This window comes from Arachis ipaensis, chromosome B4 (assembly GCF_059453495.1).
Source record: "Arachis ipaensis isolate K30076 ecotype BB chromosome B4, ASM5945349v1, whole genome shotgun sequence".
Classification (NCBI taxonomy): Eukaryota; Viridiplantae; Streptophyta; class Magnoliopsida; order Fabales; family Fabaceae; genus Arachis; species Arachis ipaensis.
Window position 1 is genome coordinate 58,353,116 of NC_142439.1, and position 25,199 is coordinate 58,378,314.

A 25,199-nucleotide genomic window follows, 5' to 3' on the forward strand; every position below is an offset into this window, starting at 1 on the left:
TAGGGTGATAATCTAGATTAAGCATTTTTCTTTTATTTTTGCTAAGCACACTAACTGTTTGAGACTTTGTCTCTACTAATCCTAGCTACACTCAAGCTACTGAGTGCTCTGTTTGTGTTTCTTGTTGTTTTGGTTTTATGCCAAGAGGAAGAAGAAGTGAATCCACCTCCTATGATTCTGAACCAGAGAGAACATTTCTGAGATTGAGAAGAAAAACAAGAGGGAAGGGAGTTGTTGGAAAAGAAGACTCGGAAGAAGAATACTCAGAGGAAGAAGACCAAGAAATGGAATGGAATGCCCCTAATTCACCAGACGAAGAGGCTAACAATAGCCAGCATCAAAGGAGAGTTCTAGCCTCCTACACTTTTCCCAATGCAAGAGACTGTGGGAGTAGCATACTCTAAATGTTCATGCTAACAACTTTGAGTTGAAGCCTCAACTCATTACACTGGTGTAGAACAACTGTTCTTATGGAGGAGGTCCCTTGGAAGATCCAAATCAGCACTTAGCCATCTTTCTGAGGATATCTGACACAGTCAAGACAAATGGCATACACCCAGACATCTATAAGTTACTATTGTTTCCATTTTCCTTGAGGGATAAGGCTACTCAATGGTTAGAAGCATTTTCCAAAGAAAGCATCAACAACTGGGAGGATTTAGTGAGCAAATTTTTTGACTAAATTCTACCCACCTCAGAGGATCATAAGATTGAAGACAGAGGTGCAAACTTTCACCCAAATGGATAGAGAATCACTTTATAAGGCCTGGAAAAGATACAAAGCCTTGATTAGGAAGTGTCCATCGGAGATGTTTAATGAATGGGACAGACTTTAGAATTTCTATGAGGGATTGACTCTAAAAGCTCAAGAAGCTTTGGATTATTCTGCTGGAGGTTCAGTGTAACTAATGAAGACAGCTGAGGAAGCTCAGAATCTAATAGATACTGTAGCCAACAACCAATACTTCTATGCTCATCAAAGGCAGTGTCAACCAGCTCCAAAGAGAGGTGTGTTAGAACTTGAAGGTGTGGACACCATCTTGGCACAAAACAAGGTGATGTATCAATAGATTCAACAACAAATGGAGACGATGGCCAAGAAAATTGATGGTCTTCAAATTGCAGCAGTGTACACTACAAACCAACCACCAGCTGGGTGGGGGCAAAATGAGGAAAACTATGAAGAGCAGCAGCCTGAGCAAGTTAACTATATGCACAATCAAGGTGCTGGTCAGAATGAATTTCATGGTGATACTTACAACCCTTCTTGGAGCAACCACCCTATTTTGAGGTGGGGAGACAACCAAAACCAACAACGTTGGCAGAGAAACTCAAACCAGAATAATTCCAGAAACACAAACCATCAAAAGCATCAAAACACTAACCAAAACCAATACAGAAAACCACAAAACAATCAACCCCCACCCAACTACTATCCACCCAACAACCCATCCACTAACCAAAATAACTATCATCCACCCTCAACATCCCATAATCAACCACAACCACCCCAATAAGCTCAAAGGATCTCCAATTTGGAGATGATGATGGAAAAGATGATCAAGCATCAAGCATTGGCCAACAAGAACCATGAAGCTTTACTGCAAAATCTAGAGAGGCAAATTAACCAATTGTTCAAGCAAACAGTGGCTGAAAAAGCACCCAATGCACTACCAAGTGACACCATTCCCAATCCTAAAGAAGAATGCAAAGCAATCCAATTAAAGAGTGGAATAACCTTGGAGAATGACAAAGAAGCTAACAAGAGGCCAACTGAGAATGATGAGGACATTAACAAGGAAGAGGAGACAGCAAACAAACAAGACCAAGAGGAGTCCAAACAGAAAGAGAAAGAGCCACAAGCCTCAAAGAAAGGAAAGCAAGTCATGGAGGAGCAATCATGAGAACAGAGGAAAATGGTGAAGCCCTACACTCTCCCCCTTCCATACCCTCAAAGATTTCAGAAGGAGATCAAAGTCCAATAGTTCCCCAAATTCCTAGAAGTTTTCAGGAAGCTGGAAATCAATATTCCACTTGCTGAAGCATTGGAGCAGATGTCTTTGTATGCAAAATTCCTAAAGGAGCTTATCAACAAAAAGAGACGCTGGGATGAAAAAAAAATAGTAATTCTAAGTCAAGAATGCAGTGTAGTGATTCAAAGGGGTATTCCACCAAAGCTTAAAGACCCAGGGAGTTTTGTCATATCATGCACCATAGGCAAAATGACATTAGAGAAAGCTCTCTGTGATCTGGGTGCCAGCATCAAATTGATGCCCCTCTCAATGATGAAAAAGCTTGCCATAGAGGAAATCAAAACTACCAAGATGTCACTTGTAATGGCAGATAGATCAATCAAGATACCCAATGGAGTTGTAAAAAACTTATTAGTGAAGGTTGGAGAGTTCATCTTCCCTACCGATTTTGTGATCTTGGACACAGAAGAAGAAGGAAATAATTCAATTATCCTGGAAAGACCCTTCCTAGCCACAGCAAAGGCCATTATTGATGTAGAAAAAGGAGAAATGATCTTCAGGGTGCACAATGAGCAAATGATCATCAATGTTTTCAAATCAATGCAACATCCTCCTGAGTAAGAGAACTACATGAGAGTGGATATGATAGAAGGTCTGGTGGAAGAAGCATTTGAAGCAGTCAGTCAAGAAGAACAAGGAGAAGAGATAGAAGCAGCTCAAGATGCCTTAAAGGAATAAGTGACTGAAGTCTCTTCTGAAAGAAAGGCAGAGGAGAAGCCAAATTAAGAATTGAAACCTCTGCCTTCACACCTTAAATATGCATTCTTTGGTGTAGCAGATAGCTTCCCAGTGATCATCAACTCTACCTTGAGTGAAGAAGAAGAAGGAAAACTCCTTGCTGTATTCAGAACTCACAAAGATGCACTAGGTGATGAGCGGATAATTTATACGCTTTTTGACATTGTTTTTAGTATGTTTTTAGTAGGGTCTAGTTACTTTTAGGGATGTTTTCATTAGTTTTTATGTTAAATTCACATTTCTTGACTTTACTATGAGTTTGTGTGTTTTTCTGTGATTTCAGGTATTTTCTGGCTGAAATTGAGGGACTTGAGCAAAAATCAGATTCAGAGGTTGAAGAAGGACTGCTGATGCTGTTGGATTCTGACCTCCCTGCACTCAAAGTGGATTTTCTAGAGCTACAAAACTCGAAATGGCGCGCTTCCAATTGCGTTGGAAAGTAGACATCCAGAGCTTTCCATCAATGTATAATAGTCTATACTTTGCCCAAGTTTAGACGACGTAAACTGGCGTTCAACACCAGCTCTTTGCCCAATTCTGGCGTCCAGCGCCAGAAACAAGTTGCAAAGTGGAGTTCAATGCTCAAACTGGCACCAAAACTGGCGTTCAACTCCAGGAATGACCTCTACACGTGTAACACTTAAGCTCAGCCCAAGCACACACCAAGTGGGCCCCGGAAGTGGATTTATGCATCAATTACTTACTTCTGTAAACCCTAGTAGCTAGTTTATTATAAATAGGACCTTTTACTATTGTATTAGATATCTTTGGACACCTGGTTCTTAGATCAGAGGGGCTGGCCATTCGGCCATGCCTGGACCTTTCACTTATGTATTTTTAATGGTAGAGTTTCTACACTCCATAGATTAAGGTGTGGAGCTCTGCTGTTCCTCAAAGATTAATGCAAAGTACTACTGTTTTCTATTCAATTCATCTTATTTCACTTCTAAGATATTCATTCGCACTTCAACCTGAATGTGATGAACGTGACAATCATCATCATTCCCTATGAACGCGTGCCTGACAACCACCTCCGTTCTACATTAGATATGAATGAGTATCTCTTAGATCTCTTAATCAGAATCTTCGTGGTGTAAGCTAGAATGATAGCGGCATTCAAGAGAATCCGGAAGGTCTAAACCTTGTCTGTGGTATTCCGAGTAGGATTCAATGATTGGATGACTGTGACGAGCTTCAAACTCGCGAGTGCTGGGCGTTAGTGACAGACGCAAAAGGATAGTAAATCCTATTCCAGCATGATCGAGAACCGACAGATGAATAGCCGTGCCATGACAGGGTGCATTAATCATTTTCACTGAGAGGATAAGGTGAAACCATTGACAAGGGTGATGCCTCCAAACGATTAGCCGTGCCGTGACAGGGCATTTGGATCATTTTCTCGAGAGAAGACCGAAAGTAGCCATTGACAATGGTGATGTATCATATAAAGCCAGCCATGGAAAGGAGTAAGACTGATTGGATGAAGGCAGCAGGAAAGCAAAGGTTCAGAGGAACGAAAAGCATCTCTATCCGCTTATCTGAAATTCTCACCAATGAATTACATAAGTATTTCTATCCTTTATTATTTATCTTTTAATTATCTAATCCAATCACATTTAACCCTACCTGACTGAGATTTGCAAGGTGACCATAGCTTGCTTCATACCAACAATCTCCGTGGGATTCGACCCTTACTCACGTAAGGTATTACTTGGACGACCCAGTGCACTTGCTGGTTAGTTGTGCGAAGTTGTGAACCATGGTATTGGCATCATGTTTCTGGCGCCATTACCAGGGAAAGAAAGAGCGATGAATTTTACATAATCAAAGTGTAATCACAATTTCTGCGCACCAAGTTTTTGGCGCCGTTGCAGGGGATTGTTCGAGTTTGGACAACTGACGGTTCATCTTGTTGCTCAGATTAGGTAATTTTCTTTTTGTTTTCTTTTCAAAAAGTGTTCAAAAATTTTTCAAAAATCTTTCAAAAAATTTCTCCTTTGTTTTCGAAAAAATTTTAAAACAAAAATGTTTTCTTTTGTTTTCGAAAAGTTATTCAGAATTTTTAAGAATGAATTCTAGTGTTTCATGAAGCATGTGAAGCCTGGCTGGCTGCAAAGCCATGTCTAAATTCTTTTGGACTGAGGCTTCCAAACCATCAGCATAAAGGCAAGTTACATATTTGATAAGTAATGAGCAGTATATTCTGATATCTTGCTGAAGCTTGGCTGGCCATTGGCCATGTCTAGTGTTTTGGACTGGAGCTTTCATTAAAAGCTTGGCTAGCTAGTGAGCCATGTCTAATTCCTGGACTGAAGCTTTAGACTAAGAATGCAAGATTCCTGGAATTCATATTAAAAATTTTTGGAATCCTTATTTTCCTTTTTCAATTAATTTTCGAAAAATCCAAAAAAATTAGAAAATCATAAAAATTAAAAATATTTTTCTGTTTCTTGTTTGAGTCATGAGTCATGTTATAAGTTTGGTGTTAATTGCATGTGCATCTTGCATTTTTCGAAAATTCATGCATTCATAGTGTTCTTTATGATCTTCAAGTTGTTCTTGGTAAGTCTTCTTGTTTGATCTTTGCATTTGCATGTTTTGTGTCTTTTCTTGTTTTTCATATGCATTCTTGAATTCTTAGTGTCTAAGCATTGAAGAATTCTAAGTTTGGTGTCTTGCATGTTTTCTTTGCAAAAAAAATTTTTCAAAAATATGTTCTTGATGTTCATCATGATCTTCATAGTGTTCTTGGTGTTCATGTTGACATTCATAGCATTCTTGCATGCATCACATGTTTTGATCTAAAAATTTCATGCATTGCATCTTTTTAGTGTTTTTCTCTCTCATCATAAAAATTAAAAAATAAAAAAAAATATCTTTCCCTCTTTTCTCTCATAATTTCGAAAATTAGATTTGACTTTTTCAAAAAATTTTAAAATCTAGTTGTTTTTATGAGTCAAATCAAATTTTCAATTTAAAAATCTTATCTTTTTCAAAATCTTTTTCAAAAATCAAATCTTTCTCATTTTTCTTAGTTATTTTTGAAAATTATAAAAATGTTTTTCAAAAATCTTTTTCTTATCTTTATCACATAATTTTCGAAAATAACATCACCAATTAATGTTTGATTCAAAAAAAATTTCAAGTTTGTTACTTACTTGTTAAGAAAGATTCAAACATTGAGTTCTAGAATCATATATTGTGATTTCTTGTGAATCAAGTCATTAATTGTGATTTCAAAAATCAAATCTTTTTCAAAACTAATTTCAATCATATCTTTTCAAAAATATCTTTCTATCTTATTTTTTTCAAAAAAATTGATTTCAAAATATCTTCTCTAACTTCCTATCTTCTTATCTCTTCAAAATTGATTTTCAAAATTTGTTTCAACTAACTAACTAACTTTTTGTTTGCTTCTCATCTTTTTCAAAACTACCTAACTAACTCTCTCTCTCTCTAATTTTCGAAAATATCCTCCCTTTTTTTTTTCAAAAATTTCTTTTTAATTAACTAATTATTTTATTTTTTATTTTCGAAAAACTACTAACCTTTTTCAAAAACTTTTTTTTCAAAAATCACTAACTCTTTTTCAAAAATTATTTTTCGAAAATTCTTCTCCCTCATCCCCTTCTATTTATTTATTCATCTACTAACACCTCTCTTCATCTCACATCACTGCTCCTATCCTTACCTTTGTGTTTGGATTCTTCATTCTTCTTCACCCTTATTCTTTTTCTTCTTCTACTAACAATAAGGAACCTCTTTACTGTGACATAGAGGATTCCTCTTCTTTTTTTTTTCTCTTCTCTTTCTTATGAGCAGGGACAGAGAAAAAGGCATTCTTGTTGAAGCTGATCCAGAACCTGAAAGGAATCTGAAGAGGAAATTAAGAGAAGCTAAATTACAACAATCCAGAGACAACTTGATTGAAAATTTCGAACAAGTAAAGGAGATGGCAGCCGAACCCAACAACAATGCAAGGAGAATGCTTGGTGACTTTACTGCACCAAATTCCAATTTACATGGAAGAAGCATCTCCATTCCTGCCATTGGAGCAAACAACTTTGAGCTGAAACCTCAATTAGTTTCTCTGATGCAGTAGAACTGCAAGTTTCATGGACTTCCATCTGAAGATCCTTTTCAGTTCTTAACTGAATTCTTGCAGATATGTGATACTGTTAAGACTAATGGAGTTGATCCTGAAGTCTACAGGCTCATGCTTTTCCCTTTTGCTGTAAGAGACAGAGCTAGAGTATGGTTGGACTCTCAACCTAAGGATAGCCTGAATTCTTGGGATAAGCTGGTCAAGGCTTTCCTAGCCAAGTTCTTTCCTCCTCAAAAGCTGAGCAAGCTTAGAGTGGATGTTCAAACCTTCAGACAGAAAGAAGGTGAATCCCTCTATGAAGCTTGGGAGAGATACAAAGGACTGACCAAAAAGTGTCCTTCAGACATGCTTTCAGAATGGACTATCTTGGATATATTCTATGATGGTCTGTCTGAGTTATCTAAGATGTCATTGGATACCTCTACAGGTGGATCCATTCACCTAAAGAAAATGCCTGCAGAAGCTCAAGAACTCATTGACATGGTTGCAAATAACCAGTTCATGTACACTTCTGAAAGGAATCCTGTGAATAATGGGACGCCTATGAAGAAGGGAGTTCTTGAAATTGATACTCTAAATGCCATATTGGCTCAGAATAAAATATTGACTCAGCAAGTCAATATGATCTCTCAGAGTCTGAATGGAGTGCAAGCTGCATCCAACAGTACTCAAGAGGCTTCTTATGAAGAAGAAGCTTATGATCCTGAGAACCCTGCAATAGCAGAGGTGAATTACTTAGGTGAACATTATGGAAACACCTATAACTCATCATGGAGAAATCATCCAAATTTCTCATGAAAGGATCAAAAGCCTCAACAAGGCTTTAATAATGGTGGAAGAAACAGGTTTAGCAATAGCAAGCCTTTTCCATCATCCACTCAGCAACAGACAGAGAATTCTGAGCAGAATCCATCTAGCTTAGCAAACTTAGTCTCTGATCTATCCAAGGCCACTGTAAGTTTCATGAATAAAATAAGGTCTTCCATTAGAAATTTGGAAGCACAAGTGGGCCAGCTGAGTAAAAGGATCACTGAAATCCCTCCTAGCACTCTCCCAAGCAATACAGAAGAAAATCCAAAAGGAGAGTGCAAGGCCATTGACATAACCAAAATGGCCAAACCCAATGAGGGAGAGGAGGACGTGAATCCCAAGGAGGAAGACCTCCTAGGACGTCCAGTGATCAATAAGGAGCTTCCCTCTGAGGAACCAAAGGACTCTGAGGCTCATCTAGAGACCATAGAGATCCCATTAAACCTCCTTATGCCATTCATGAGCTCTGATGAGTATTCCTCTTCTGAAGAGAATGAGGATGTTACTGAAGAGCAAACAGCCAAGTTTCTTGGTGCAATCATGAAGCTGAATGCCAAATTATTTGGCATTGATACTTGGGAAGTTGAACCTCCCTTGTTCATCAATGAACTAAGTGATCTGGATCAACTGACATTGCCTCAGAGGAGTCAGGATCCTGGAAAGTTCATAATACCTTGTACTATAGGCACCATGATTTTTAAGGCTCTGTGTGACCTTGGTTCAGGGATAAACCTCATGCCCCTCTCTGTAATAGAGAAACTGGGAATCTATGGGGTGCAAGCTGCTAAAATCTCATTAGAGATGGCAGACAATTCAAGAAAACAGGCTTATGGACAAGTAGAGGACGTGTTAGTAAAGGTTGAAGGCCTTTACATCCCTGCTGATTTCATAGTCCTGGATACTGGAAAGGAAGAGGATGAATCCATCATCCTAGGAAGACCTTTCCTAGCCACAGCAAGAGCTGTGATTGATGTGGACAGGGGAGAATTAATCCTTCAATTGAATGAGGACAACCTTGTATTTACAACTCAAGGATCTCTCTCTGCATCCATGGAGAGGAAGCATAAAAAGCTTCTCTCAAAGCAGAGTCAAACAAAGCCCCCACAGTCAAACTCTAGGTTTGGTGTTGGGAGGCCACAACCAAACTCTAAGTTTGGTGTTGAACTCCCATATCCAAACTCTAAGTTTGGTGTTGGAGAGTCTCAACAAAGCTCTGAACATCTGTGAGGCTCCATGAGAGCCCACTGTCAAGCTATTGACATTAAAGAAGCGCTTGTTGGGAGGCAACCCAATTTCTATTTATCTAACTCTACTTTTTTTCTTAGTTATATGTCTTTGTAGGTCCATGATCATGTGGAGTCACAAAATAAATAAAAAAAATTGAAAACGGAATCAAAAACAACAGAAGAAAAATCACACCCTGGAGGAAGCACCTGTCTGGCGTTCAACGCCAGAACAGAGCATGGTTCTGGTGCTGAACGCCCAAAATAAGCAGCATCCTGGCGCTGAACGCCCAGAACAAGCATGGTTCTGGCGTTCAACACTAGAAATGGCTAGTAAATGGGCGTTGAACGCCCAAAATGGGCACCAACCTGGCGCTGAACGCCCAGAGTTGTGTGCAAGGGCATTTTGCATGCCTAATTTGGTGCAAGGTTGTAAATCCTTGAACACCTCAGGATCTGTGGACCCCACAGGATCATCTCAGGATTTGTGGACCCCACAGAATCATCTCAGGATCTGTGGACCCCACAGGATCATCTCAGGATCTGTGGACCCCACAGGATCCCCACCTACCTCCACTCACATCTTCTCACCCCTCTTTCACAAAATCCCATAAACACTCTTCCCCAAAAACCCTTCACCAATCACCTCAATCTCTCTTCCCCATCACCTCTTCACCACTCACATCCATCCACTCTTCCCCATAAACCTACCTCATAAACTCCACCTACCTTCAAAATTCAAAACCAATTTCCCACCCAAACCCACCCTAAATGGCCGAACCTTAACCCCCCTCCCTCCCCTGTATATAGCCCTCCATTCTTCCTCATTTTCACACAACACAACCCTCTCCTCTCTACTTGGCCGAAACACACTTCACCCCTCTTCTCCATATTTTCTTCTTCTTCTTCCTCTATTCTTTCTTTTATTGCTCGAAGGCGAGCAATATTCTAAGTTTGGTGTGGTAAAAGCATAAGCTTTTTGTTTTTCCATTACCATTGATGGCACCTAAGACCGGAGAATCCTCTAGAAAGGGAAAAGGGAAGATAAAAGCTTCCACCTCTGAGTCATGGGAGATGGAAAGGTTCATCTCCAAAGCCCATCAAGACCACTTCTATGATGTTGTGGCCAAGAAGATGGTGATCCCCGAGGTCCCTTTCAAACTCAAAAGAAATGAGTATCCGGAGATCCGACATGAAAATCAAAGAAGAGGTTGGGAAGTTCTAACAAATCCCATCCAACAAGTCGGCATCCTAATGGTTCAAGAGTTCTATGCCAATGCATGGATCACCAAGAACCATGATCAAAGTAAGAACCCGGATCCAAAGAACTACGTTACAATGGTTCGGGGGAAATACTTAGATTTTAGTCCGGAGAATATGAGGTTGGCGTTTAACTTGCCCATGATGCAAGGAGATGAACGCCCCTACACTAGAAGGGTCAACTTTAATCAAAGGTTGGACCAAGTCCTTATGGACATATGTGTGGAAGGAGCTCAATGAAAGATTGACTCCAAAGGCAAGCCGGTTCAACTAAGAAGATTGGACCTCAAGCCTGTGGCTAGAGGATGGTTGGAGTTCATTCAATGCTCAATCATTCCCACTAGCAACCGATCTGAAGTTACTGTGGATCGGGCCATCATGATTCATAGCATCATGATTGGAGAGGAAATAGAAGTTCATGAAGTCATCTCTAATGAACTCTACAAAATAGCCGAAATGTCATCCCCCATGGCAAGGCTAGCTTTTCCTCATCTTATCTGCCTTCTATGTTACTCAGCTGGAGCTTTCATAGAAGGAGACATTCCTATTAAGGAAGAGAAGCCCATCACTAAGAAAAAGATGGAGCAAGCAAGAAAGCCCATTCACGGAGCTCAAAAGGCGCAAGAAGCTCATCACCATGAGATCCCGGAGATGCCTCAAATGCATTTTCCTCCACAAAACTATTGGGAGCAAATCAACACCTCCCTAGGAGAATTAAGTGCCAACATGGGACAATTAAGGGTGGAACATCAAGAGCACTCCATCATGCTCCATGAAATAAGAGAAGATCAAAAAGCAATGAGGGAGGAGCAACAAAGACAAGGAAAAGACATAGAAGAGCTCAAGGACATCATTGGTTCCTCAAGGAGGAAACGCCACCATCACTAAGGTGGACTCATTCCTTGTTCTTACTTTCTCTGTTTTTCGTTTTTTATGTTATGTGCTTATCTATGTTTGTGTCTTCATTACATGATCGTTAGTAGTTAGTAACTATGTCTTAAAGTTATGAATGTCCTATGAATCCATCACCTCTCTTAAATGAAAAATGTTTTAATTCAAAAGAACAAGAAGTACATGAGTTTCGAATTTATCCTTGAACTTAGCTTAATTATATTGATGTGGTGACAATGCTTCTTGTTTTCTGAATGTATGCTTGAACAGTGCATATGTCTTTTGAAGTTGTTGTTTAAGAATGTTAAATATGTTGGCTCTTGAAAGAATGATGACAAGGAGACACGTTATTTGATAATCTGAAAAATCATAAAAATGATTCTTGAAGCAAGAAAAAGCAGCAAAGAACAAAGCTTGCAGAGAAAAAAAAATAGGAAAAAAAAAAGAGGAGCAAAAGCAAGCAGAAAAGGCCAAAAGCTCTTAAAACCAAGAGGCAAGAGCAAAAAGCCAATAACCCTTAAAACCAAAAGGCAAGGGCAAATAAAAAGGATCCCAAGGCTTTGAGCATCAGTGGATAGGAGGGCCTAAAGTAATAAAATCCAGGTCTAAGCGGCTAAACCAAGCTGTCCCTAACCATGTGCTTGTGGCGTGTAGGTGTCAAGTGAAAACTTGAGACTGAGCGGTTAAAGTCAAGGTCCAAAGCAAAAAAAAGAGTGTGCTGAAGAACCCTGGACACCTCTAATTGGGGACTTTAGCAAAGCTGAGTCACAATCTGAAAAGGTTCATCCAATTATGTGTCTGTGGCATTTATGTATCCGGTGGTAATACTGGAAAACAAAGTGCTTAGGGCCACGGCCAAGACTCATTGATGACAAGTCATCCTAGCCTATTTTAGCTAGTCTTTTTCTTTAGTTTTCATTTGGATTATACACTTTCTTGAGCCACAAGCAAGCCAATTGAGTAGATTTTCATGTTTCCCTTGATTGAACCAACCATATATGAATTCATGCCATTTCATGAGGTTTTATGCTATATTTTTTGCATATTATGAAAGATTGAATACCTCATAATTTTAAGCATAGCTTTGATAAGTTTGGTTGATTAATGATAGGTGAAGAAAGCTTGGAGAAAGGTTGAAGCAAAGAGGAATGGCTAGGAGTGAAGAGAGGACAATGGAATAAGTGAAATTAAACCGGGATGCATGAAGTTAGCCCCAACGTTAGCCCCCTAACTTGGAGGCTAACGTTGGGCATGAAAATCATTCCCTGGGCTCCCCACGTTTGAGCCAACGTTAGCCCCCTAACTTGGAGGCTAACGTTGGCACATGACATTGCAAGGAAGAGGCCAACGTTAGCTCCAACGTTAGCCCCCTAACTTGGAGGCTAACGTTGGAACTTGAAATTCATCCCTGGGCAAGCCAACGTTTGCGCCAACGTTAGCCCCCTAACTTGGAGGCTAACGTTGGCACATGAGTTATAAAGGGGGAGAAGGCCAACGTTTGCGCCAACGTTAGCCCCCTAACATGGAGGCTAACGTTGGAACATGAATCACAAAGGGAGGGGCACCAACGTTTGCGCCAACGTTAGCCCCCTAACTTGGAGGTTAACGTTGGCGCCACTAGCACTAAGCAAGGCCAACGTTAGGGTCAAAGTTAGACCCCTAACGTTGGCACCAACGTCCAAACCAGAGAAATCATGCTTGCTGCTATGAAAAGTTAGGGTCAAAGTTAGACCCCTAACTTTGACCCTAACGTTGGGACCAACTTTGGCTAACTTCAAAACCGGTTCAATTGGTTCACTTCGGTTCTTCTTCAAACTTCAAGAGCAATCAACCAAGGCCTCTTTCAACCCAATTCCACCAAGAACAAAGGCCCAACTCAAGGCTTGAAGATCATTTTGGAAAGTGTATAAATAGGATAGAATTCAAGTTTTAAGGGAGCTTTCCTTTTGGAATTTTCATAATAGTTTTCGGGGAGCTTTCCTTTTGGAATTTTCATAATAGTTTTCGGGGAGCTTTCCTTTTAGAATTTCCATAATAGTTTTGGGAGAGCTTTTGCACTGGAGTGAACTTTAATTTCTTGTTTTCATTGCTTTCAATTTCAAGTTACAATTGCCTTGGATCTTGGATTGGAGAATTGAAGAAATTCTGTTTCAATCTCAATCTTGGATCTCTCTGTTTTCTTTACTGTTAATTGAATTTCATTTCCGGTTCATTGTTCTTCATCTCTTTTCTTTGCAATTTACAATTTCCTTGCTATTGTTCTTGTTGGATCTAGGAAGGCATTGAGATCTAGACTTAGTTTTCTAGTCTCTGGGTCCTGAGATCTGAATTTCTCATTTCAATTCCCTGTTTATTGCTTTTTCTGTTCATTTACTTTACTGCTTCAAGATCCGGTTCAATCCCAATTCCCTTTCCCTCTTTTGTTTGATGCAATTTAATTTTTCCTCGTTTAATTTCTGCAAATCCACATCCCAATCCCCTTTACATTTCAAGCAATTTACCTTCCTTGCACTTTAAGATTCCGCAATTTACATTTCTTGCACTTTAAGTTTCTGCCATTTAAATTTCTTGTTCTTTAAGTTTCAGCAATTTAATTCTTGTTCTCTTTACTTCAATGCAATTTAATTCTGCAAGTCACAAAACCATCAACCAAATCTTGATTCGCTTGACTAAATTAACCACTAAGCTAAAATTGCTCAATCCTTCAATCCTTGTGGGATCGACCTCACTCCCGTGAGTTTTTATTACTTGATACGACCCGGTACACTTGCCGGTTAGTTTTGGGTATTTTGGGAGAGATTTATGTTTCCTCCAAAATATGTCATCAAGTTTTTGGCGCCGTTGCCGGGGATTGATTAGATTGACAATGATTAAGCGAGGTGGTGATCTAGATCAAGCACTTTTTCTTTATTTTTCTTTAATTTTTGATTAACCCACTAACTGTTTGAATTTTTGCTTGAACTAAACTTCATTCTAGCAATAGATTGAAGTGATCTTGCTGGTGTTTCTCTTGTCTTGTTTGTATGTCAGGTACAGGGAGATCCGTTCCTGTTTTATCTGAAGCTGATCAGAGAACTCTTAGAAGGATAAGAAGAGCCGAAAGAGGGAAAAATATTGTTGGAGAAGACGAATCTGAGGAGGAATACCACGAAATGGAAGGAGATACATCTAATCCAGGAGGAGGAGTTAATAATCAACCACAACAAAGGAGAGTATTGGCTTCCTATGCCTTTGCAAATGCTAGACATTGTGGAAGCAGCATTCTCACCCCTAATGTCAATGCAAATAACTTTGAACTGAAGCCACAACTCATCACATTGGTCCAGAACAATTGCTCATTTGGGGGAGGACCATTGGAGGATCCAAATCAACATCTATCTACCTTCTTTAGGATCTGTGACACTGTCAAATCCAATGGCGTGAATCCCGAAACCTACAAGCTTCTGCTGTTCCCGTTCTCATTAAGGGATAAGGCTGCACAATGGCTTGAAACTTTTCCCCAAGGAAGTATCACTAGCTGGGATGACTTGGTGACTAAATTTCTAGCCAAATTCTATCCACCCCAAAGAGTCATCAGGCTGAAAACCGAGGTGCAGACATTCACACAATTAGATGCCGAATCCTTGTATGAAGCATGGGAGAGGTACAAAGCCTTAATCAGAAAGTGTCCTCCAGAGATGTTCAATGAATGGGACGTGCTGCAAAATTTCTATGAAGGCCTGACATTGAAATCTCAGGAGGCATTAGATCATTCTGCTGGAGGTTCACTACAACTAATGAAAACTGCTGAAGAGGCTCAGAATCTTGTGGATATGGTGGCCAACAACCAATATTTCTTTGCTCATCAAAGAAGCCGCCAACCATCACAAAGAAGAGGAGTAATGGAACTAGAAGGAGTGGATTCAATCCTAGCTCAAAACAAGATGATGCAGCAGCAAATTCAACAACAATTTGAGCAAATGGCCAAGAGGATTGATAGTCTCCAAGTTGCAGCAGTCAACACTAGCCAACCATCAACCACATGGGGACAGAGTGAAGAAACTCAAGAAGAATAACAACAAGAGCAAGTTCAGTATATGCACAACCAAGGACCAAATGAAGTGTATGGTGATACATACAATCCATCCTGGAAGAACCACCCAAACCTCAGATGGGGAGATAACCATACCCAAAACCAACAACCATGGCAGAGGAACTCAAACCAACACAATCAAAGAAACAACCAAAATCACAACCAGCAGCAGACTAACCAAAACCCCTTCAGAAAACCTCAAAACAACTACCCCAACATCAACCAATACCAATCTAATAACCAATCCACCAACCAAAATGCCTACCATTCACCACCCACATCTCATAACCCACCTCAAGTATCACCTGAAGCCCAAAGAATCACTCACTTGGAAGCCATGATAGACAAAATGTTGAAACACCAAGAAATGGTGGCCAAGAATCAGGAAGCCTCTATAAAGAGCCTAGAGAGACAGATGGGGCAACTCTCCAAGCAAGTATCTGTTGAGAGATCTTCAAACTCACTGCCCAGTGACACAATTCCAAATCCCAAGGAAGAATGCAAGGCAATACAATTGAGGAGTGGGAGAACATTGATAAGCAACAATGACACTACAAGGAAGCAAGCAGAGAACATCAAAGAACCAACAGAGGATGAGAATCAAACAAAGGCAGATGAGGATAAGGAGCAAGATGTGATGCCAAACAAAGACACTGAGAAACTCAAAGAGAAGAACAACCAGCCACATAGCTCAAAGGAAGTAGCTCAGGGGCAGCAGCAAATGGGAAAAAGCATCACACCCCCACTGCCTTACCCTCAGAGGTTCAACAAAGAGATTAAAGACAAGCATTTCCACAAATTCCTTGAGATTTTTAAGAAGCTGGAAATCAACATTCCCTTGGCTAAAGCACTTGAGCAAATGCCTCTATATTCCAAGTTTCTGAAGGATCTTATCAACAAGAAAAGAAGCTGGAATGAGAAAGAAACCATAATGATTGCTGAGGAATGCAGGGCCTTGATTCAAAAGAGGCTTCCTCCCAAGCTTGAGGACCCAGGAAGCTTCCTGTTACCTTGCACCATTGGGGAATTGACCATTACTAAAGCAATGTGCGATCTCGGAGCGAGTATTAACTTAATACCATCCTCTTTGGTGAAGAAGCTGCATATAGAGGAGGTCAAACCAATACAAATGTCTCTAGAGCTGGTAGACAAGTCAATGGTATACCCCAGAGGTGTAATTGAAAATCTTTTGGTCAAGGTGGGCAGTTTTATATACCCTGCTGATTTTGTGGTTCTAGAATCAAACAATGATGATGGTGACTCTGTTATACTGGGAAGGCCATTCTTGGCCACTGCTAGAGCTATCATAGACGTAGAGGAAGGGGAATTAACTCTCAGGATGCACGACCAGATCATCACTCTGAGGGTATTACCAGAGGCACAATTCAGCAAGGAGAAGAAAGACTATATAAAGAGTGCCCAGGAGAGTCACAGCAACATCCCAATGCTAAGGAATGTGCAGACTGATGAAAAAGCCCAAAAAGATGTTAGAGTAATGGTCACTGAAAAGAGAGGTTCCCAAGGAAAGCCTACAACCAGAAAAGAAAGATCAACAAAAGGAAAGATGAAGCGCAGAAACAAAACAAAAAGGGGCTGGAAGAATAGAAAGATTCCAACAGAGAGGCTTTCTAAAGGTGACAAAGTGCAACTGATATATCAACAGCTGGAGGCAAATCAACAAACCGAGGATTACTACACTGTCAGCAACATACTATCATTAGAACATGCTGAAATTGAACACCAGAGAACAAAGAAGAGGATCACGGTCAGGGGAGACAAGTTGAGGCCCTACAAGCACCAACCACCATAAAAGAAAGCTTCAATGTCAAGCTAGTGACAATAAAAGAGCGCTCCATGGGAGGCAACCCATGCTTTAAAGATTCTTGTCATTTTACATTCAATAAATTATGATCACTTGATGCATGAATTCTTTTCTCTTTTCATGAACGTGTCCATTTATGGCATGCACTATTTGGAAACATATGCTAAGTTTGGTGTGTCTTCAAGCACACTTAACCAATATCATAAAGGATTTTGTTTCACATGCTTAAAAAATTTTGATAGAGCATATGGCCGAACACTAAGTTTGGTGTCCACATAGCTTCATGAAAATTTGAAATTCATGCATCAATAATCATACTTTTGTTATTTTTCAAAACCTTATAAATAGAATTTTTTTTTATAATGAAGGCATTAATTGTGATAAACTCTTTGACAAAAAAACAAGTTTGATGTTCATCAAACCTTGATGCACCAATTCAAGGATACAATTAATCCTTCATGAAAAAAAAAAAAAAGAGAGAAAAAGAAAGTATGATGAAAACAATTCTTATGAACATTTAAACTTCACTAATTGGAAGAAGAAACTCATTTTCTTTATATATTACCAAACATCAAGTTTGGTGTCTTCCAAAGGAAGTATCACGGTTTAAATGAGACAAGGATTGATGGTTCATAAAGTTTTAATAAAAAGTACACCCTTGCTACGGTTGGATGAGACTAATGTGTGTTGTCTTGTTGTGGTGACTAGGAAGTCAAAGAATCTTCAAAGAAAAGGACAAGACAAAGGAAAGCATAGCATAAGGACAAAATCCTATCACATGCTTCAAATAAGAAATCTGCCACTCCTTGAGAATGATCACGGCAAAGGCAAGGGAAGGAGCAAATTTTGTCTTCATTCATCCATACATGCACACCCTTGATTCCCATAAGGTCTAATTGCATCCTAGCCCTTCATTGCTCATTTAAAAGCATACCACCTTCAAGCCATGCACATAACCGAATCACTCCTCAACATAACAAGCCTTGTGCAATCTTTCTTCTACTTTAAACTCTAACCACTTAAACTTCTCTTCATAATCTCTTGTCATAACAAATTCAGTCCGAATCACTGTTTCCTCCAACCACATATCAAACTCTCCAACATTCTTCACATTCCCTCTCAACCAACCAAGTGATCATGGCATCCTCCTCAAGAACCAAACGACGAAAAGGAAAAGATCCAATAGTAGAGGAAGAAACTTATGAATATGACCAATGGAAGTTCAAGTCGTGGTCTCATCAAATGCAAATTCAATGGATGAACGAGAAAAAAATCTATCCTGAAATCCCATTCATGTTGCCGGATGATGGATGTCAAGAAATAAAGAACAAAATCCGAAAGAGGAGATGGGAGGAACTTACATCGCCAACCACCCGAGTTAATGCCAACATCATAAGAGAGTTCTATGCAAATGTCCCAAGGATTGACATGCGTGAACCCCCAACGTACAAGAGCTATGTGCGTGGGGTGGAAGTAGACTTTAGCCCGGAGGCAATCAAAAAAGTCTTGAAACTAAAGTCAGTCCGCTTTGATGAACCGGGATACCAACAAAGATTGACTGGGGATCAAGATTATGAGGAGATTGCAAGAGACATTTGTTTTGAGAACTCAGAATGGGAAGGAGACAACAAGAACAGATACAAGTTCCTAAAGAGATGTAACCTCATTCCGGAAGCAAAAGGTTGGTATGAGTTGATGAAAAGATCAATTCTGGGGACAGTGAACACCTCAGAAGTTAACAGGGAGAGAGCCTTAATGCTGCATTGTATCATGGTGGGTGGAGAGATAAGAGTTCATGAAATCCTTGCAAGAGACATTCAAAAGATAGCTGAAAAGAATTCGGCCGGATCTTGGTTGTACTATCCGAGCACCATTTGGAAGTTGTGTGCAAAGGCTAAAGTCCCATTGGAAGAGGAGAATCCAATGTGGTTAAGCCAAGGCATGCCCATAACCATTGAGCGGATGATGATACCCCTTGAAGCACATCAAGGCCGAAGACCACATGGAGGAAGGGAAAGAGAAGAGCAAATGGAAGAAGATGAGCCACACATGGAAGAAGAGCCACAAGAGGAGGAGGAGCAGCCACACTTTTTCCCACATGGCAATATGGATATGACTCAAATGCAAGAAGCAATAGGGAGATTGTCTCAACAGTACACGAGAATCCAAGAGAGGCAAGAGGAGTACCATTCTCTGTACATGCAAAACCAACAAGCACAAGAAGAAAGAGAGCTAAGAATCATCAACAAACAAAATGAATTCGAGTCAAGATTTCTTGCGATGCAAGAAGAACATGCCTTTCAATCTCATGAATCTTTTGGGAAGTTGGAACAAATGCAAGCTGAAAGTTTGAAAGCTTTCAAGGAGTTCACAACACTCCAAGAAGCAAGGTATGAAGTGCAAGCTGATTATAATGTCAATAGCCAAATCAAACTAAACTATATCGGAGAACATATGCACAACATGGATCCGGCATTCCCAACTTTTGATGAATTTTTCAAAATGAGAAGTGAAATGGAAGTGAACAGGGCTATGAGACTTGAAGATAGAGTGGAAGAGGCTATGAATAGGGCTGGCTTTTGGCAAGATCAACAAGAACCAAACAAGGATGGTGGGAACACTAGCAGCCAAGTGTATGAAAGGAGAAAGAAAAGACATGACAAATGAAAGGTGGACTTGCTCCTTATTCATCACTACAAATTCAATCTGTTCTAAATTGTCTTTGCATTTCCAAGTAGTCCGTTTTAATCTTTGCATTATGTTTGTTTCTTTCAAAATAAGTAGGCTAGTTTTTATGATGGCTTGTGTGTTCATTTTCACTTAACAAGAAGCATATGTTATCCCCTGCATCTTTTAATTCAATAAAAGAACAGTTTGAATGTGAAGTGAAATGGTCTCTGTTAGTTAGAAGTGGAATAAAAGTAAGTGGTGGTATGTGTGTGATTGTATAATAGCTCACTTTTAGTGAATAAAGAGCTAGGATATCTCCTTCTAAGTAAAGAGTGGCTACTGTCTATGAATCTCACTTAAATTAAAATTACTTGGTTAGAAAGAAAAACAAAAAGAAGGAAAGAACAAAGAAAGCCAAAAAGTGGCAAAACAAAAGAAAAACAAAAAGAAACAAAGCTGGACACCAATAGCTTGAACCTTAAAATATATGCCTGTGATGTCTTTGTACTAGGATCTGCTTGGATTAGTAAGCTCTTAGGAGTGCCTCAACACTTGGTGACTTGGGTTAACTAACCCGGGATCATCAGCTGAAAGTCCACTATCAAAAGCAACCTAACTACAAGACATTTAGTAGCCCAAAGAGGTGCTGGGCATCAATGTTTTAAGAAGGAATGTAAGCCAAGTGTCTATGGTGAATAATGTGTCAAGTATAAAGAAAAGAAAATGAACTTGCTACACATGACACTCAAATAAAGCTTATGAACAAAGTAATAACCAAGGATAAAGAAATAATGAGAGGTCATAGCAGTATGCCACTTGAAGCTTGAAGGAGACTTTCTAGGCCTAGGAGTCAATAAGAAGTGAGTATTTGCATATCCACATAAAACCCCATGAACTATCAATAATACTCTGCTAGCATGAACTTCCTCTTCCATTTCATTCTTTCTTCTTAATAATTCATTTCTTGCTTGGGGACAAGCAAGCTTTAAGTTTGGTGTTGTGATGACAAGTCATCCTAGCCTATTTTAGCTAGTCTTTTTCTTTAGTTTTCATTAGGATTATACACTTTCTTGAGCCACAAGCAAGCCAATTGAGTAGATTTTCATGTTTCCCTTGATTGAACCAACCATATATGAATTCATGCCATTTCATGAGGTTTTATGCTATATTTGTTGCATATTATGAAAGATTGAATACCTCATGATTTTAAGCATAGCTTTGATAAGTTTGGTTGATTAATGATAGGTGAAGAAAGCTTGGAGAAAGGTTGAAGCAAAGAGGAATGGCTAGGAGTGAAGAGAGGACAATGGAATAAGTGAAATTAAACCGGGATGCATGAAGTTAGCCCCAACGTTAGCCCCCTAACTTGGAGGCTAACGTTGGGCATGAAAATCACTCCCTGGGCTCCTCACGTTTGAGCCAACGTTAGCCCCCTAACTTGGAGGCTAACGTTGGCACATGACATTGCAAGGAAGAGGCCAACGTTAGCTCCAACGTTAGCCCCCTAACTTGGAGGCTAACGTTGGAACTTGAAATTCATCCCTGGGCAAGCCAACGTTTGCGCCAACGTTAGCCCCCTAACTTGGAGGCTAACGTTGGGCATGAAAATCATTCCCTGGGCTCCCCACGTTTGAGCCAACGTTAGCCCCCTAACTTGGAGGCTAACGTTGGCACATGACATTGCAAGGAAGAGGCCAACGTTAGCTCCAACGTTAGCCCCCTAACTTGGAGGCTAACGTTGGAACTTGAAATTCATCCCTGGGCAAGCCAACGTTTGCGCCAACGTTAGCCCCCTAACTTGGAGGCTAACGTTGGCACATGAGTTATAAAGGGGGAGAAGGCCAACGTTTGCGCCAACGTTAGCCCCCTAACATGGAGGCTAACGTTGGAACATGAATCACAAAGGGAGGGGCACCAACGTTTGCGCCAACGTTAGCCCCCTAACTTGGAGGTTAACGTTGGCGCCACTAGCACTAAGCAAGGCCAACGTTAGGGTCAAAGTTAGACCCCTAACGTTGGCACCAACGTCCAAACCAGAGAAATCATGCTTGCTGCTATGAAAAGTTAGGGTCAAAGTTAGACCCCTAACTTTGACCCTAACGTTGGGACCAACTTTGGCTAACTTCAAAACCGGTTCAATTGGTTCACTTCGGTTCTTCTTCAAACTTCAAGAGCAATCAACCAAGGCCTCTTTCAACCCAATTCCACCAAGAACAAAGGCCCAACTCAAGGCTTGAAGATCATTTTGGAAAGTGTATAAATAGGATAGAATTCAAGTTTTAAGGGAGCTTTCCTTTTGGAATTTTCATAATAGTTTTCGGGGAGCTTTCCTTTTGGAATTTTCATAATAGTTTTCGGGGAGCTTTCCTTTTAGAATTTCCATAATAGTTTTGGGAGAGCTTTTGCACTGGAGTGAACTTTAATTTCTTGTTTTCATTGCTTTCAATTTCAAGTTACAATTGCCTTGGATCTTGGATTGGAGAATTGAAGAAATTCTGTTTCAATCTCAATCTTGGATCTCTCTGTTTTCTTTACTGTTAATTGAATTTCATTTCCGGTTCATTGTTCTTCATCTCTTTTCTTTGCAATTTACAATTTCCTTGCTATTGTTCTTGTTGGATCTAGGAAGGCATTGAGATCTAGACTTAGTTTTCTAGTCTCTGGGTCCTGAGATCTGAATTTCTCATTTCAATTCCCTGTTTATTGCTTTTTCTGTTCATTTACTTTACTGCTTCAAGATCCGGTTCAATCCCAATTCCCTTTCCCTCTTCTGTTTGATGCAATTTAATTTTTCCTCGTTTAATTTCTGCAAATCCACATCCCAATCCCCTTTACATTTCAAGCAATTTACCTTCCTTGCACTTTAAGATTCCGCAATTTACATTTCTTGCACTTTAAGTTTCTGCCATTTAAATTTCTTGTTCTTTAAGTTTCAGCAATTTAATTCTTGTTCTCTTTACTTCAATGCAATTTAATTCTGCAAGTCACAAAACCATCAACCAAATCTTGATTCGCTTGACTAAATTAACCACTAAGCTAAAATTGCTCAATCCTTCAATCCTTGTGGGATCGACCTCACTCCCGTGAGTTTTTATTACTTGATACGACCCGGTACACTTGCCGGTTAGTTTTGGGTATTTTGGGAGAGATTTATGTTTCCTCCAAAATATGTCATCACTCATAAAGAAGCTGTGTTCAAGAATCATCATACTGAACTAGGAGAGTCAATAACACTATCTAAACTCTGAGTTCCTATAGATGCCAATCATTCTGAACTTCAATGGATAAAGTGAGATGCCAAAACTATTCAAGAGGCAAAAAGCTATAAGTCCTGCTCATATGATTGAAGCTATGTTTCTTTGATAGTTTGGAATTAATAGTATATTCTCTTCTTTTTATCATATTTGATTTTCAGTTGCTTGGGGACAAGCAACAATTTAAGTTTGGTGTTGTGATGAGTGGATAATTTATACGCTTTTTGACATTGTTTTTAGTATGTTTTTAGTAGGATCTAGTTACTTTTAGGGATGTTTTCATTAGTTTTTATGTTAAATTCACATTTCTGGACTTTACTATGAGTTTGTGTGTTTTTCTGTGATTTCAGGTATTTTCTGGCTGAAAATGAGGGACATGAGCAAAAATCAGATTCAGAGGTTGAAGAAGGACTGCTGATGCTGTTGGATTCTAACCTCCCTGCACTCAAAGTGGATTTTCTGGAGCTACAGAACTCGAAATGACACGCTTCTAATTGCGTTGGAAAGTAGACATCCAGAGCTTTCCAGAAATGTATAATAGTTTATACTTTGCCCAAGTTTAGAAGACGTAAACTGGCGTTCAACGCCAGCTCTCTGCCCAATTCTGGCGTCCAGCGCCAGAAACAAGTTGCAAAGTGGAGTTCAATGCCCAAACTGGCACCAAAACTGGCGTTCAACTCCAGGAATGACCTCTACACGTGTAACACTCAAGCTCAGCCCAAGCACACACCAAGTGGGCCCCAGAAGTGGATTTATGCATCAATTACTTACTTCTGTAAACCCTAGTAGCTTGTTTATTATAAATAGGACCTTTTACTATTGTATTAGATATCTTTGGACACCTGGTTCTTAGATCAGAGGGGCTGGCCATTCGGCCATGCCTGGACCTTTCACTTATGTATATTTAATGGTAGAGTTTCTACACTCCATAGATTAAGGTGTGGAGCTCTGCTGTTCCTCAAAGATTAATGCAAAGTACTACTGTTTTCTATTCAATTCATCTTATTTCGCTTCTAAGATATTCATTCGCACTTCAACCTGAATGTGATGAATGTGACAATCATCATCATTCCCTATGAACGCGTGCCTGACAACCACCTCCGTTCTACATTAGAATTGAATGAGTATCTCTTAGATCTCTTAATCAGAATCTTCGTGGTATAAGCTAGAATGATGGCGGCATTCAAGAGAATCCGGAAGGTCTAAACCTTGTCTGTGATATTCCGAGTAGGATTCAATGATTAGATGACTGTGACGAGCTTCAAACTCGCGAGTGCTGGGCGTTAGTGACAGACGCAAAAGGATAGTAAATCCTATTCCAGCATGATCGAGAACCGACAGATGAATAGCCGTGCTGTGACAGGGTGCGTTGATCATTTTCACTGAGAGGATAAGGTGAAACCATTGACAAGGGTGATGCCTCCAGACGATTAGCCGTGCCGTGACAGGGCATTTGGATCATTTTCCCGAGAGAAGACCGAAAGTAGCCATTGACAATGGTGATGTATCACATAAAGCCAGCCATGGAAAGGAGTAAGACTGATTGGATGAAGGCAGCAGGAAAGCAAAGGTTCAGAGGAACAAAAAGCATCTCTATCCGCTTATCTGAAATTCTCACCAATGAATTACATAAGTATTTCTATCCTTTATTATTTATCTTTTAATTATCTAATCCAATCACATTTAACCCTACCTGACTGAGATTTGCAAGGTGACCAGAGCTTGCTTCATACCAACAATCTCCGTGGGATTCGACCCTTACTCACGTAAGGTATTACTTAGACGACCCAGTGCACTTGCTGGTTAGTTGTGCGAAGTTGTGAACCATGGTATTGGCATCATGTTTTTTGCGCCATTACCAGGGAAAGAAAGAGTGATGAATTTTACATAATCAAAGTGTAATCACAATTTCTGCGCACCACTAGGATAGACCATTGATGACCTGAAGGGCATAAGTCCTGCCTTATGTATGCACAAGATACTCTTGGAGGAAGAATCTAAACCGGTTGTGCAACCTCAGAGAAGACTAAACCCCACAATGAAAGAAGTTGTCCAGAAGGAAGTGATGAAGCTCTGAAATGCTGGGATTATCTATCCTATTTCTGATAGCTCATGGGTGAGCCCAGTTCAAGTGGTGCCAAAGAAAGGTGGGATGACTGTCATTACTAATGAGAAGAATGAGCTCATCCCCACAAGAACAGTGACAGGATGGAGGATGTGTATTGATTATAAAAGGTTGAATGATGCCACAGGAAAAGACCACTTCCCCCTCCCCTTCATTGACCAAATGCTTGAAAGATTGGCCGGCCATGCCTATTACT

The 25,199-nt window shown here is 39.9% G+C and overlaps 1 non-coding gene and 1 pseudogene across 1 annotated transcript; both read right to left on the reverse strand.

The window, feature by feature from the left end:
• Positions 1-25,199, reverse strand: part of LOC148567703 (uncharacterized) — a 190,689-nt pseudogene that overhangs the window by 97,961 nt on the left and 67,529 nt on the right.
• Positions 7,120-7,227, reverse strand: LOC148567707 (small nucleolar RNA R71). The gene has a single exon (XR_015883102.1). It is a non-coding gene; the product is annotated as a small nucleolar RNA R71 (small nucleolar RNA).